This window comes from Gopherus evgoodei, chromosome 2 (genome assembly GCF_007399415.2).
Source record: "Gopherus evgoodei ecotype Sinaloan lineage chromosome 2, rGopEvg1_v1.p, whole genome shotgun sequence".
In the NCBI taxonomy this organism is placed as follows: domain Eukaryota; kingdom Metazoa; phylum Chordata; order Testudines; family Testudinidae; genus Gopherus; species Gopherus evgoodei.
This window is the reverse complement of record NC_044323.1, coordinates 232,018,909-232,034,999: the sequence shown is the minus strand read 5'-3', so window position 1 is coordinate 232,034,999 and position 16,091 is coordinate 232,018,909.

Genomic DNA, 16,091 nt, shown 5'->3' with positions numbered 1-16,091 from the left:
GAGTTTTGGCTTCTTCAACCTTCATAACACTTGGGAACAGTTTCAAACAGCAGCATCCTCCTTTCCCATACCAAGCAAAGCCTGTTTTGGGTTGGCCATTTAAAAGGAGGGGCTGCAGTTTTAGGGTGAATGTGCAGCACAATCCAACCCCTCCCACCACCTAAATATCTGGGATGATTGCTTCACCTCACCCACCCACCCACCCACTGTGTGGATAGTATCAGGGAAGATCCCTGAGAGCCATACGTGAACAGCTCAGCATGAACAAGCCTCCCACCACCGCATGGATAACAGCAGGGATGATTTATTTTCAGCCAAAGGCAAACAGCCCAGCAGGAATAGGCACCTCTGAATGTCCCCTTAAACAAATTTCCCATATTTCAACCTGGTGATTATGAATGATATCACTCTCCTAAGGCTAACACAGAGAGCTAAATAACAGATACTGTTTGAATGCCACCAAAGCCCAAGCCCATTTGCTGCAAGGTTTTGTTCTTCAATGATTCTTGGCATGGTAAATTAATCATTAAACATGCTTGCTTTTGAACCCTGTATTATATTTACAAAGATACACTTAGCAGAGGTGCTTTCTCTGGCTCCATAGTCTGGGAGCCCGCCTTGGGACGGTTGGGAGGATATTGGCTCCAGGGTGATGAACAGTTTCTAGTTGCCGGGGAGAAGGGATTCTCCGCTTGTCTGCTGTGTGCTATCCTCAACCTCCTCCTCATCATCATCTTCCTCATCTTCAAACTCCTCATCCCTGTTGCGTGAGACTATCTCATTGCAGGTGTCTAGGGACAGTGGTGGGGTAGTCGTAGGGGCCACCCCTAGAATTGCATGCAGCTCATCATAGAACTGGCATGTTTGGGGCTCTGACCCGGAGCAACCATTTGGATCCTTTGGTTTTTGGTAGGCTTTTCTCAGCTCCTTAACTTTCATGCGGCCCTGCTGTGTGTCCCTGTTGTAGCCTCTGTCCATCATGCCCTTGGAGATTTTGGCAAATTTTTTTGCATTTCATCTTTTGGAATGGAATTTTGCCTGCATGGATTCTTCTCCCCATACAGCGATCAGATCCAGTACCTCCTGTTCAGTCCATGCTGGAGCTCTTTTACGATTCTGGGACTCCATGGTCACCTGTGCTGATGAGCTCTGTATGGTCACCTGTGCTGATCAGCTCACCACACTGGCCAAACAGGAAATGAAATTCAAAAGTTCCCGGGACTTTTCCTGTCGCTTGGCCAGTGCATCTGAGTTGAGAGTGCTGTCCAGAGCGGTCACAATGGAGCACTCTGGGATAGCTCCCGGAGGCCAATACCATTGAATTGCGTCCACACTACCCCAAATTCTACCCAGTGAAGTCAATCTTAGCTCTAAACCCCTCGCCAGGGAGGAGTACAGAAATCAATTTTAAGAGCCCTTTAAGTTGACAAAACAGGCTCGGTCATGTGGATGGGTGCAGGGTTAAATCGACCTAACGCTGCTAAATTCCACCTAAACTCGTAATGTAGACTAGGGCCAAGTCTTTATATTTACTTCTTTTCCAACCCTTTGGAGTTGAGCAACTAACTTAGTGTCTAACAGAGACTGCGGTATGGATAAAGGGGCTAGTTGGCTGGGGTTTCAACCCAAATAAGAGTGAGGTGATACACATAGGGTAGTAGAAGCAGTTGTAAGGAATAAGAGATATCAGTATTTCCTTCTCTGAGGAGATATGCCTGAGTTCGCGATCTTGCTGGATTCCCAACTGCTGCTAGATGCTCAGGTAGCAGTCCTTTTTTCAGATGCAGATTCTGTTACAGTTATTCATACATCCAGATTGAATCACCGTAACCTTAAAACCATTTAGAAATTGCAGCACTCACATATGGTGCTCACATTTTAAGCAGTGTGTCATATTGTGAGTATATTACACCTGGCTTCCATGATCGGGACTAGCCTACATACTGACTGATTTCCAGATGAAGTTTAAGGTATTGCTTGGTATTTCAACCATAAAACTTTGAATGACTTTGGTACTTCAGATACCACCTGTCTCCTAGTGTAATTCCATTACAGTAAAAAATCAACTGAGACATTCAAGCTAGTAACCTTCTATTTAAGACAAGAGCAAGCAGCTAGCAGGGCATTCTCAGTGAAGGGTCAACAGTTTTGGATTTTACTTTTACACTCAATCCAGCAGCGTCTTCAGGGTATGCAGGCAAGGGCCATCTACTCTCCTTGGCTTTTCTTGGAAAGAGTCAGTCTATGACACTGATAGTACCTGTGACGGGTTGGGTCACAGAAACCACCTTGGGGCTGTCACCTGATGTGCTGAGACTACCTCTGAGCCCATTTTCTCTGCCAGTTTCAACCTCCAGAACCCTACCTTGTCAAGCCAGACATGCCAGTCTGCTGCAGCACAGACCCAGAGTCTGAACCACACACCCCAGAACTGCAGACTTAAATGAAAACAGCTTAAGAAGCGTTCCTGTCTTTAGAACCCAGACACCCAGCTCCCAGTGGGATCCAAATCCAAAATAAATCCATTTTACTCTTTATAAAGCTTACACAGGGTTAACTCATAAATTCTCTGCCCTCTATAACACTGATAGAGAGAGATGCACAGCTGTTTGCTCCTACTAGTATTAATTACTTACTCGGGGCCAATTAATAAGCAAAAGTGATTTTATTATGTTTAAAAAGTAGGATTTAAGTGGTTCCAAGTAATAACCGACTGAGCAAAGTAAGTTACCAAGCAAAATAAAACAAAACAGGCAAGTCTAAGCCTAATTCATTAAGAAACTGATTACAGATAAAATCTCACTCTCAGAGATGTTCCAAAAAGCTTCTTCCACAGACAGGACTCCTTCCTTTCCCTGATACGGTTCTTGTTAGCTCCATCTGGTGGTAACTAGGGCATTTCTCATGACTGGAACCTCCTTTGTTCTGTTGCACCCCCTTATATAGCTTTGGCACAAGGCAGGAATCTTTTGTCTCTCTGGCTCCCCAACCATCCTTCTAAATGGAAAAGCACCAGGTTTAAGATGGATTCCAGTACCAGGTAACATGGTCACATGTCCTATGAGACCCAAGCCTTCATTCTTCCTGGCTTGACTCAAAGGAAGGCTTGCAAATAAACAGAGCCATTTACAACCAATTGTCCTAGTTGTAAGATGGTGATAGGAACCATCAAGATTCCAAACCACCATTAATGGCCCACACTTTGCATAATTACAATAGGACCTTAGAGTTATATTTCATATTTCTAGTTTCAGGTACAAGAATGATACATTTATACAATTAGGATGACCACACTCAGTAGATTATAAACTTTGTAATGATACTTTACAAGAGACCTTTTGCATGAAGCATATTCCAGTTATATTATATTCACACTCATTAGCATATTTTCATGAAATCATATGGAGTGCGACGTCACAGTACCAAGAAAAGGCTTTGACAACTATGTCGTTCTGTAAATGCTTGTAGTTTAACTTTTGTTTTCAGGGGGAGTTGTGACAATCTGGTTCCCAAGGCCCACCATGACACAGGTCTCCCATTGCCCTTGAGGTTCCACCCTTGTGGTCTCACCCTTGCACCATAACCCTACCTGCACATCAAGAGGCAGGGTCTGTAGCCTGAGGCTCCCTTAATATGTCCCCCACCCATAATAGTGGTACTCATCATGGGAGTAGTAAGAGCTACCTCTTCCCCTTCCCACGACCAGAGAGGCAGGGATGGCAACAAGGTCCCATCCAGTTCTTATCCCAGTTTCTGGGGTACCTGGCAAAACCAGGTAGATGGGCTGGGCCCACTGCACTCTTCTCAACATGCTACGCACATAGTCTTCTGCTGGGGTGGCATTGGCTGAATTCCCCCACATCAGTGGGTCTTGGAATAAATACTCAGTTGAAATGCATGGGGCAGTCCACACCTCTCATAGCTATTGTTTCAAGCTGGTTGCAGCCTGAGACAGATAGTGCTGCTTTGCTTACAGTCAGTTCACATTTTCAAGTTTTTCTTTGGAAATACATAGGGCTAGAAAGTTTTGTTTTTTTTTAAAGCTGATATTCCCGATATAATGGCATGATTCCAGGAGCTGGAGCTGTAGATATGGGCCTATATGCCTTATATTTTAATCCAGTTCTGAAGTGTTTCTCAAACTAAACTTGAAAATGTGTCTAGAGAATATTGGTCAGCACAATTATATATATTATATTAAATACATTATTGTTTAATATGCTAAATCAATTATAGAATTAGGTACAAGCTATGAAGTTTTGATATGTCTGCATCAAACTTTCCCAAAATTTGAGTGATTCAAATTTGCAGTCCCAGTTTGGGTCTATATGTACTTATGGCATCAGGCATGAGAGACTGTTTATATCCTACATGCACAGGGATTAATAGGTTATATCCTTGGCGATCACAAATATGCAAATACTATACTTTGGACTCTATGAATCACAGGTTAAAAGGCTCAAGTCAACAAACAAAAAGTGAGTAGGATTCATGATAGTCAACTGATCTTGCCCCCACAAATTTCCTTGTAACTTTTTTAATTGATCACAGAAGCTAGTAACGTTTTTTTTAATTCTCTGCCTGAGCCTATGCTTCAACCTCAATTAAATATGGTTGATCAGGACCTTAAGGAAAGTAGTTTTGTTAAATATGTTCAGCATAGCCCAATTATCAAATGATCAAAACAGGGAATGGACTCTTCTCTTGCGGTCTGACATTTGGAATAATAATGACTTGAAAGGAATCCATTGAGTTCATTGAGACTCCCCAGAGCAGGCTACCCTTCACTCATTCTGACTAGTCTCAGAATCTGGCTCCTACAGTTTAGGCCCTGATTCTGCAAAGACTTACACCCCTGCCTACCTTTATTTGCTCTAAATAGTCCTAAATGTAGTATGGAAAATTAAGCCTACTCATCGAAGAGTTTCAGGATTGGATCTTAAAATAGTTTCCCATGGTCCATAAGTTTTTGGTTCTTCTGCATATGGTGGAGAAATAATGGAAGATGGTCAGAATCTGTGTTATTTTTTTTAAATATTTGTGTTCTATAGTTACAGAATTCATACTGCTTCTCCTTATAGTTAACAATAGGCTGAGTTTTAGTCAGATACGGAATTGTAATAGCTTAGGAAAACATATTCTACTATATTTTCCACAAGCATCTTAAAGTACTGCAGTGCAAACAACATAGAAACTAGATAGAATTTAATATACTTTTAAAGACAAATGAGTATTTCAAGATTGTATAGGTGTTAGTAAATCCCAATTTCAATTTATCCTTCAGAAGGCAGAACTGCAGTATAATGAACTAATTTTTCATTCCAATTTAAACACCTCCTGCTAGGAAATGGTATTCCTCATTAAAATGTAAAGACTTTATGGAATGGGAAAGTTTACTAAGTCCTATGTGATCAGTGAAAGAAGTTTTTTATTGAAAAGATACTGTTTTAAATAATATTGTGAGTGAATCAATGTCACATATCTGAGCAAGGAATAGCATGAGCAGCTGTTGTACTATTTTCCTCTTGCAGATCTGCCCATATGCCTTAACTTTGATTTGTAACACCCTGGCTTTTCAGTCCTTGGTTCCCTTGTTCAGAGGTTGACTAGTGATGTTGACAGAGTAGAATGAGACCAGAAGCTAATTTGTACTTATAACCCAAGATGACATATGAACCAAGTTTGCAAACCTCGGCCTGTCTTTGGTGTATAAATATAGCGTTTCTTGGCAAGTTGACAAAATATTTTGTACATCCAAGCTATATTCCCTCTGTTTTCTATCTTTTTCTTTAACACTCCTGTTTATACATAGTGCTGGCTACAATGGCACAATCACCCCTAGACTAGGACACCACTAGAGATCTTCACTTTGAAACTCTCTTGTTTATGTTAACCGTAGAAACACTTAAGATGACAAGTACTCACACATTTTTGTTTGCTAGGCAATAAATGTTTCATTTGAAAACATTCACTGTGAACAAATACACTGCTGCAGTCCTTATTTATTTAACTTTCTTTCAAGGGTAAACAATTGAATACAAGTGCAGTACCAAAGCCTGACTGCAAACAAACAAAAATTAATGGGAACACTACCACGTACACAAAGCAAAAATCATTGACACAATACACTAGGTGTTTTTGTTCCACCCTATTGTATTCACTAAAACAATAGTAATGAACAGTATCCTGATTTTAACAAAGACTGGTGAAAATGGGTAACATTGTCAAATGTGCCTAAGTGACTCAGGAGCCTAAGTGTAGGTGTTTTTGAAAGTGTTACCCAATATCATTAGGAAATTGCATGAACATTTTTAGAAATCAGCATACCAGTACCTTTGTATTTCCTGGATTAGGAGATACAGAAATATTTTAGTTTAGAAAAAAGCATGCATTTTAAAAATGCATGTTTTCCAGTAGTGAATACATGACAAAATTTAAAATATCTTCTAGTTGCAGAAGTGTGATAACAAATAGTCTGCTGCTACTCATTCTTTAAAAGCATTTGTAATGGAACACTGGAAACTTCTGACAATATTTTGGAGGAAAATCCCTGCATACATGAAGTTGAATTTGGATTATCCAAAACATAGGAAATTTCTAAGGTGTTCTTTATAATTTCTCGTCTGCTTGGTTCTACTCTAATATTAATTCATTTTTAATAACAAATACTAATACAGGACACAGCAGGTGTCAATACCATTCTTTAAATGACCATGGGGCTTATTGTTAATCAAGAAGACTTAGTGTTTTTTCAGGGTGATTCACGCTTCCTTTCCTGCAATTGTGTACCAATATGTGATGGCAAGAAAGGCAAAGATGACTTTAATGCCAAACAACATAATTCACCTAAATTATAGTTATTATATTTGTTTTTAAAAACATGTTTGTTTTTAAACATTTTAACTAAGGTGCCTGTTTTCTGCAACATACAAGGCTAGATTGTGCTATCTAGGCACAGCCTGTAGTATGAGGTTGTGAGGAGCTACACCAATCCAAGGGGAAGCATTCTGACTCACAAAGCAGAATGCAACCCCTGCAATCTCAAGGTGTGAGGATGTTTTGACTGGGTTTGTGGAAAAAAGGATAGTGGGTTCTTTAATTATCCCTCAACCTTAGGGGACTGGGAAGGGAGCTGAGAGGGAGGGAGAGGATGAATCAGCTAAACTGGTAGGTGGCAGCTAAGCTGGTAAATCATCAGTCCTGTGTACCCAGGGCAGGGTATATAAACCCTGTCCCTCAAGCCTGAACCCCTTTTCTTTCAAGTCACTCAGAATAAGAAGTGTGTAGAATTTGAGAATTGGTGCAGAGGGCCAGCGAGGAGCCCATTCAGGTACAGCTAAACCTCTGCAATTTTGGTTTTTGACAAAATTTGTCTTTGGGCAAAACACTTAATACCAGAATGTTCAAAATATTTATGGGGGATGTGGAGGAATTTACTCAACTCCACTTGAGAGCAGGGTAAACTGTCTCAGAATTTGACATTACAACCTGTGTGTTAAGGCTATTGGACGGATCATGTCTATCAGGGCTAATAGGGGGATAGTCAAGAATGGATTTAGGTAGAACTCTGGAATTTAGGGATCTGCAAGGGACAGGGGAGGAGATTGACACGCTGATGCTCAAAGTACCAAAAAAAAGGCAAACAGTCCTGCGACATTGACACACTAACTCAGGCCACAGCCATAAGCCAATCTACTTGAGGGTGAATATCACAGAAATGTTAAGTATATTAATATGTATTCAAACTAATTCACTCGTATGCTAATAGAGATCAAAAGAGATGCTAATGTTATTGTATTTAATTATCTATAACCAGTTATCTACCATTACATTACATATACCCCTGTAATGACGTTTATGTTATGTATACCTGTGACGCGGTGGAGTAGGCCCTGAGGGCCCCTGCTGGGGGCCTTATGGCCCTGCCACATCCCACCCAAGAAAAGGGCAGTGGAGAGTGTGATATTGCACTCTACATGATTTTGTGAAAATATGCTAATGAGTAGGAATATAATGTAACTGGGACATGCTTCATGCAAAAGGTGTCTTTTAAGGTATCATTATAAAGCTTATAAACTACTGAGTGTGGTCATCCTATTTGTATAAATGTACCACTCTTGTATCTGAAGCTAGAAATATGAAATATAACTCTGAGGGCCTATTCTAATTATGCAAAGTGTGGGCCATTTATGGTGGTTTGGAATCTTGATGGCTCCCATTAACCAGGACAATTGACTTTGGATGGCTCTGTTTGATTGCAGGCCTTCCTGTGAGTCAGGCTGGGAGGAATAAGGGCTTGGAGTCTTACAGTGACATGTCATCTTGTCACCTGAACTGGAATCCACCTTTAACCTGGTGCTTTTCCATTTAGAAGGAGGGGTGGGGACCCAGAGAGGGACAAAAGATTCCCACCTTCCACCAAAGCTATATAACGGGCTGGATCAGAACAAAGGGGGCTGCAGTCATAGCTACCAACTGAGCTGGAACAAGGGCTGTACCAGGGGAAAGGATTGTGCCCAGACTAGGAAGATGTCCAGTCTGTAATAGAGGCTTATTTGAACATCTCTGAGGCCATGTCTACACTTACAGTTTTGCAGCGCTGGTAGTTACAGCTGTGTTAGTACAGCTGTATCGGGTCAGCGCTGCAGAGTGGCCACACTTACAGCAACCAGCGCTGCAGTGCGGCCACATTTACAGCACTTGCAGCACTGTTGGGAGTGGTGCATTGTGGGCAGCTATCCCACAGAGCACCTCGTCCCATTTCGGTGCTGTGGCTTGGGGGAAGGGGAAGGAAGTGTGAGTGTCTTTCCGCTTCCTGTTCCAACGCCCCGTGGTGCTTTGCTACACATTCCTAGCAGTTTGGCGGCATTGTGATTCTACAGCGCTTTTTCTGCGATTTTTGTTATAAATGGAGCCTGAGCAGCTGACGACCTTATTGATGAATGTTGCCAGCACATCACGCATGGCAGTGGAGCTATTCCTTCAGCTGCAAAGTGAGCGTGACAGTGACAGTGAGGAGTCAGACGATGATATTGAATCGCCTCACTGTGAAGACAGTAAATTGCTTGTGGCAGTAACAGACGTGCTCAGCTCCGTGGACTGGCGCGTTTGGGCTCGGGAAACCAGTGGTGGGATCACATCGTCCTGCAATCCTGGGATGACGAGCAGTGGCTGCAGAACTTTTGGATGAGAAAAGCCACTTTCATGGGACTGTGTGCTGAGCTCGCCCCTACCCTGCGGCGCAGGGACACGAGATTGAGAGCTGCCCTGCCAGTGGAGAAGCGGGTGGCTATTGCAATCTGGAAGCTGGCAACTCCAGACTGCTTCAGATCGGTGGCGAACCAGTTTGGAGTGGGAAAGTCTACAGTTGGAATGGTGCTGATGCAAGTTTGCACAGCCATTAATCGCACCCTGCTAAGAAGAACCATGACTCTTGGGAACGTGCAGGACATTGTGGATGGCTTTGCAGAAATGGGGTTCCCTAACTGTGGAGGGGCAATAGATGGGACTCATATTCCTATTCTGTCACCACCCCACCTGGCATCAGAGTACGTTAATCGCAAGGGGTATTTCTCCGTGGTTCTGCAAGCGCTTGTGGATCACCGTGGGCGTTTCACTGACATTTACTCAGGATGGCCTGGAAAGGTGCACGATGCACGCATCTTTAGGAACAGTTCCCTGTTCAGGAGGCTGAGGGCCGGGACTTTTTCCCCAGACCGCAAGATCACAGTAGGGGACGTCAAAATGCCCACTGTGATCCTTGGAGACCCCGCTTACCCCTTAATGCCCTGGCTCATGAAACCATATACAGGGAAGCTTGACAGGAGCAAGGACCGGTTCAACTACAGGCTGAGCCGGTGCAGAATGACTGTGGAGTGTGCTTTTGGCCGTTTGAAAGCCTGCTGGCGCTGTCTTTATGGGAAACTAGATTTGGTGGAAAGCAGCATCACCGCTGTTATATCCGGGTGCTTTACCCTCCATTATATTTGTGAAGGGAAGGGTGAAAGATTCAGTGAGGAATGGACCTCCGAGGTTCGACGCCTAGAGGATGAGTTTGCTCAGCCAGAGAGCAGGGCTAATAGGGAGGCCCAGGAAAGGGCTTCAAGGATTAGGGATGCTTTAAGGGAGCAATTTGATGCTGAGAGCCAACAGTAATGTTTGATGCATTTGATGTGCTTTGCTTTACCTTGGTGTATAATATTTACCACTTCCAGCAATAATATAACGTAGAGAAAAAGAAAAAAAAACCTTTATTCAACATACAGTACATAACAGGCAAGGGGGTTGGGGTGGTGGACTGTACATTCACAGGTTTGAATATGTCCTATTTTGATCACTATTCAATGTCTGCTGCACTTCAGGATTACTATGCTGCAGAATAATGGGGGTGGAGTGAACAGGGTAAGAATTATAGTTATCAGGGCTGGTAGGTGATCGTACAGGTGTTGGGGGCAGCAGGGGATAATAAGGAACTGGCTGCTGGAGAAAGTTGTTTTGTGGAAATACTGGGGAACAAGGAAGAGGGCTTTGGGAGGGCTGTGGGTTACAACGGTACATATTTGTCTGCATGGCTACAAGAGACTCGAAAGACTCAGTTTGGCGAGCCAGGAGACTTATCATCTGCTTTGTGGTTTTTTTGGCAGACAATTCCTTTCTCCTGCTTTCTGTTTGCCTCCATTCATGTACACTCTGTCTCCATTCATACATCTTCTCTCTCCATTCCTGTGTCTTCCTACTTTCTCTGTTGTAGTGGCTCATAACAGATTTGATCAATTCCTCTTTTGATTTTCTAGGATTCCGTCTCAAGTTCTGCAACCTACGTGAGGCCGGTGATCCGGCTGCAGTAGTCAAGGTCACTAGAAAAAAGAGAGATAGAACCATGTAATACACAGAGGCTACATTGTTTATTATCACACATTGAAGGACTTTTTAGACTTTTGGTAGCATCCTTCTCACATACCTCACATAACACAGAGAGGGCAGGGAAGCTAAGTCATGGCGAGCAACGGGGTGAGTGGTTTTGCCCCGATTTCCCCTTGGGAGTGGGAATTGACCAATGGGTCACTGGGGTTTATCAGCAATGGGTGCAGGAGGTAGCGGGTGTCCTGAAGAGGGGACAGTAGTGAACAGGAAGGTGGTGAGCTGCTTGGGGGGGGGGTTGTTCTTTGGTCCGCGTTCACGCCGTCCTGCTGATGGGGGGGGGAAGCACCGCGGTGCTGGATGCCTGCTTGGAGGGGGGGGGTTGGGAACACCGGAGCGCACCGTGGTGCTGGATGCCTGCTTGGAGGGGGGGTGGGGAACACAGGAGCACACCGCGGTGCTGGATGCCTGCTTGGAGGGGGGGTGGGGAACACAAGAGCACACCACGGTGCTGGATGCCTGCTTGGAGGGGGGGTGGGGAACACAGGAGCACACCGTGGTGCTGGATGCCTGCTTGGAGGGGGGTGCATAACACCGGAGCACACCGCGGTGCTGGATGCCTGCTTGGAGGGGGGGGGGAACACCGGAGCACACCGCGGTGCTGGATGCCTGCTTGGAGGGGGGTGCATAACACCGGAGCACACCGCGATGCTGGATCCTGCTTGGAGGGGGGTGCATAACACCGGAGCACACCACGGTGCTGGATGCCTGCTTGCAGGGGGGGTGGGGAACACAGGAGCACACCGCGGTGCTGGATGCCTGCTTGGAGGGGGGTGCATAACACCGGAGCACACCGCGTGGATGCTTACGTGCTGGGAGGGGGGGTGGGGAACACCGGAGCACACCGCGTGGCTGGCTACGTGCTGGGAGGGGGGGGGTTAACAACAGAGTGCCATGGGCTGGGGAAACACGAACCTGGCGCCCTGCACTCAAGTATCCCTAAACTCTCAACAGGGTTTCCTACTGCCAGACATATCACTGCTGCGTGTTACCTGGGAAGAGAGGGAGGGTCTTCTACAGGAATGTGGATACCGCCCTGGCCCCTATGCAGCTTGCCTGTGTGCAGCCATGGTCCCCCCATCCCTCGCTGCACAGTGGATCGGACGAGTTAGCCTGACCGGGACAGGGACCACGGTGGCTCTCCCGATCAACTTGAGAAAGCAAATTGCAAACGCTCTTGCTGCAACTTTTCAAGAGATTACCGAGGCAGATTACAGAGACGTGATAGAGCAAATCAATGGGCTATTCCACGTTTAGGCATGCATGCAGGCAGCCATAACCAAAACCCTCCTCTCCCAAAACATAAAAATCTACTTACCCCGAGCACGATCCTCAGTTTCTTCCTCACCATCAACTTCCAGCTGCTGCGACTGGCCAGCCTCCTCCTGGCTTGAGAAGAGCTCCTGGCTGCACGTGTACTGGGACTCCGGGGTGTCTCCCTCCACTCCAGTAGCCTCACTGTCGCCGTCCTCTACAACCTCCCCCACTTCTCCCTGCTCTGAACTCTCCATCGTGCTCCTAGGATTGGCAGTGGGGTCACACCCAAGTATGGCATCCAGCTCCTGGTAAAAACGGCAGGTCGTGGGGGTAGCTCCTGAGCGGCGATTTCCCTCACGAGCTTTGCAGTAAGCACTCCTCAGCTCTTTAATTTTGACCCTGCACTGCAACGCATCCCGTTCATGGCCCTTTCTCATCAAGGACTGCGATATCTGCCCATAGGTATCATAATTTCTCCTTCTGGAGCGCAGCTGTGCTTGCACAGCCTCCTCTCCCCAAACACTTATGAGGTCCTGCAGCTCTGCATTGGTCCATGCTGGGGCTCGTTTGGTACGTGGAGGCATGGTCGCTGAGTGATTGATTGATTGATTGATTAATTGCACTCCACATCTGGCTGAGCAAACAGGAAGGGGATTTTTAAAATTCCCGGGGCATTTAAAGGAGGGGTCAGGTGAGCCCAGGGCAGTGGAGTTTGCATGATTACCAGAGAGGCTTCTAAGGTATGCTGGGATACCTGCTTCTGCCACGGAGGTCAATAAAAACGCTGGTGGGTGTCTACACTTGCTGACCAGCGCTGGATCACCAGCGCTGGATCCTCTACACCCGAGGCTCGACCGGGTGTACAGCCAGCGCTGCAACCAGGGAGTTGCAGTGCTGGCCGTGCTGTGCAAGTGTGTACACCACCTACGTTGCAGCGCTGTAACCCCCTCACCAGCACTGCAACTCTGTAGTGTAGACAAGGCCTCAGGGTGAGATTTTCTCTCTATTCAGCTTCTTACTATATTAGGCATAGAATTGCATATTTTGTTTAAATTTTCTTGGTAATTCACTTTGTTCTGTCTGTTATTACTTGGAATGACTTAAATCCTACTTTTTGTATTTAATAAAATCACATTTTACTTATTAATTAACCCAGAGTATGTATTAATATTTGTGAGGGCAGCAGTTGTGCATATCTCTCTACCAGTGTTATAGAGGGTGAACAATTTATGAGTTTATCCTGTATAAGCTTTATACAGAGTAAAACAGATTTATTTGGGGTTTGGACTCCATTGGGGGCTGGGCAACTGAGTGTCAGACACAGAAACACTTCTTAAGCTGTTTTGAGTTAAGCCTGCAGCTGTTGGGGGACATGGTTCAGACCTGGGGCTGTGTCTGGCTCAAACCAGGCAGGACACTGAAAGTCCTAAGCTGGCAGGGAAAAGAGACTCAGAAGTAGTCAAAGCACATCAGGTGGCAGTCCCAAGGGGGTTTCTGTGATCCAACCCATCGCACAGAGAGTCCTCCAAGCAGCCCAAAGCAGCGTCATGGGACACAGCCAATCAGAGAGGGGCAGCAGGGAGCAGCCAATCTGGGCCCAGCAGGTCCATATAAAAGGAGCTGCCATGCAGCACAGACATCAGTTCCTTGCTTGACGGTGTGCCTGTCTGGATGAGGGAGCTATAGTACCTCAGACAGAGCAGTGCTGGCAAAGACTGGGGGAACATGAAGGAGTTCTGGGATGGCTGCTGGGACTCAACCAGGACAAGGCCCTGAGGTGAGGGCAAAGAATGAGCTGGGGTCATGAGGAAGTGGCGCAGGGAATTGCAGCAGTGATGCGGTTTAAAGGAACATGATGGATGGCTGCTATCTTGGATGTACCCCAGAAGGGGAACTTAACTCTTTTAGTGGCCCAGCGGGAGAGCTGGGGCCAGAAAGACCCAGAGGGGGTGAAAACCTGGCCTCCAGGGAGGGAGTCCTAGGATACCACTCCATATCAGAGCACGGACAATTTGAGAAAGCCTAGAAGGGGCTGAGACAAAAGTGATAGGGTACCATACCAAGGTACTGTGATAGGCTCTGTTGGACTGACTGAGGTTTGAGCCCAGGGATAGGGTCAGATAAAGAGATGTTACAGAGAGCATTGGTATAGGCCCCCTTTTGGACTTGTACCTGGGAAAGGGTTTGATTTTTATCTCACATACAGACTGCATGTGACTTGGCTCTGCAGAGGACTGAGTCACTGAAGACTCCACCGGAAACCAGAGAGAACATTCAGGCACATGCACTTGTACTAAAAGTGCTGGTGAGAAGTGAGTGCCACCCTGTTACAATCCCCTTGTAATTAGGTAACCCTGATTTAAAGTGTGTGTTAGTATGAAAATGTATTCAAGTGTTCATGAAAACTAGTGAAATCCCTGATTGTTTGCTATTACAAACATTTGCATTTATGTATAGTCCTGTAACTAATTTATTCAAAGAAATCTTGTGAAATGCTAATTTCAAAGCAAGAGACTGTTCTGTGAGTAAAAACACTTACTGCTGTCTGAAGAAGTGTTGTCGATGTTGTCCAGTAGCATGTGCACATTCCATGTGCCAATGGTGATCGGTGTCACTCTAAGTTTTGTTTTTGTTCGACCGCTTTTGTGGGATCCCCGCCAGCTGCGGTATGCTGGTCAGGGTAAGGTGAAGCAGGCAGTGTTTAGGGCACCTTTTCTAGTCCCCTCCTCATTCTACGGAGGTGAGCAGTGCAATCCTGAATAGGGCTGCTCAGTCGCTCAAAAAGATGCCGAGCTCCACTGCTGCTTCGGTCAGTGAGGAACAACCATTATACCTGAGCCACCTGTGTGCAAGTCCGTGGCTACAGCTCCCAGTGTATCCACACCTGCTGCTTTGTCGCTCACCCATCGCCACAAGACTTAATATGATGTGATATGATATGATGTCGAGACTTGCGCGTGAATTGGATTAAAGTGAGGGAGAGTTGCGCAACGTCAACCTCACTCTCTCTTCCCAGTTCCTATCTGTATTGAGTGACAGGACAAGAGTCGAGACGGCTGGAGATAGGGCAGGGCACAGTGGATGACCAGGACGCCTACGTGTCTTGTGCTCTTGTTCGTTCCACAACGCTTTCTATCACCACCTTCCTGACCGTTGAACCAGGTTTCCTCAGTCAGCCGGATCCAGCCTTCACATGCAATGGGTAGACAGGCCCTAACTCACCGAGGGTCTCAGACTCATCAGCTACCCTCACCTGGTTTAGCCCGCCAGTCGAGATGGTTTCTGGGGTGTGGCCACTGTCACATGCTGACAGCTACTTGGAGCCGCAGGTGAGAGCTGGGTGTCAAGTGGGGACCAAAGTGGATGAGCTACTCCTAGGAGTACGACTGCTCCCCCATCAGAGGTACTACCCCTCCCTGACAACCCCATACACCCCATCTGAAGGTCTGAAGAAGGTATAAGTATTGATTCAAAGGAAGATTCTTTATATCTGGACTGTTTGGATTCTAACAGGATAGAATAAATGAACAAAAAGAGCGATCCCAAGAGTTATGCTGGGTAGCCCTGAAAAGACTCTTGGGAAACTGGCAGATTATTACATCTCCACTATTTTGGATTTACAAACTTTTACTCATCTGCTATTACATTTTACCTGCTTTAACTTCTCAATGTGTTTTTTTTCTTTCTCTTAACTAATAAACCTATACTTAGTTTACTATAGAGTTGGCTGCCAGCATTGTCTTTGGTGTGAGATCCAGAGTACCAGTTGATCTGAGGGTAAGTGACTGATACTTTGGGACTGGGAGAAACCTGAGGTGGTGTGACTTGTGCTTTATATAACTTTTTATATAAAGGTTTATATAAAAGTTAGCCTCTCCAGTCTAATGGAACAGTCTGTGACTCTGTGGTAAGAC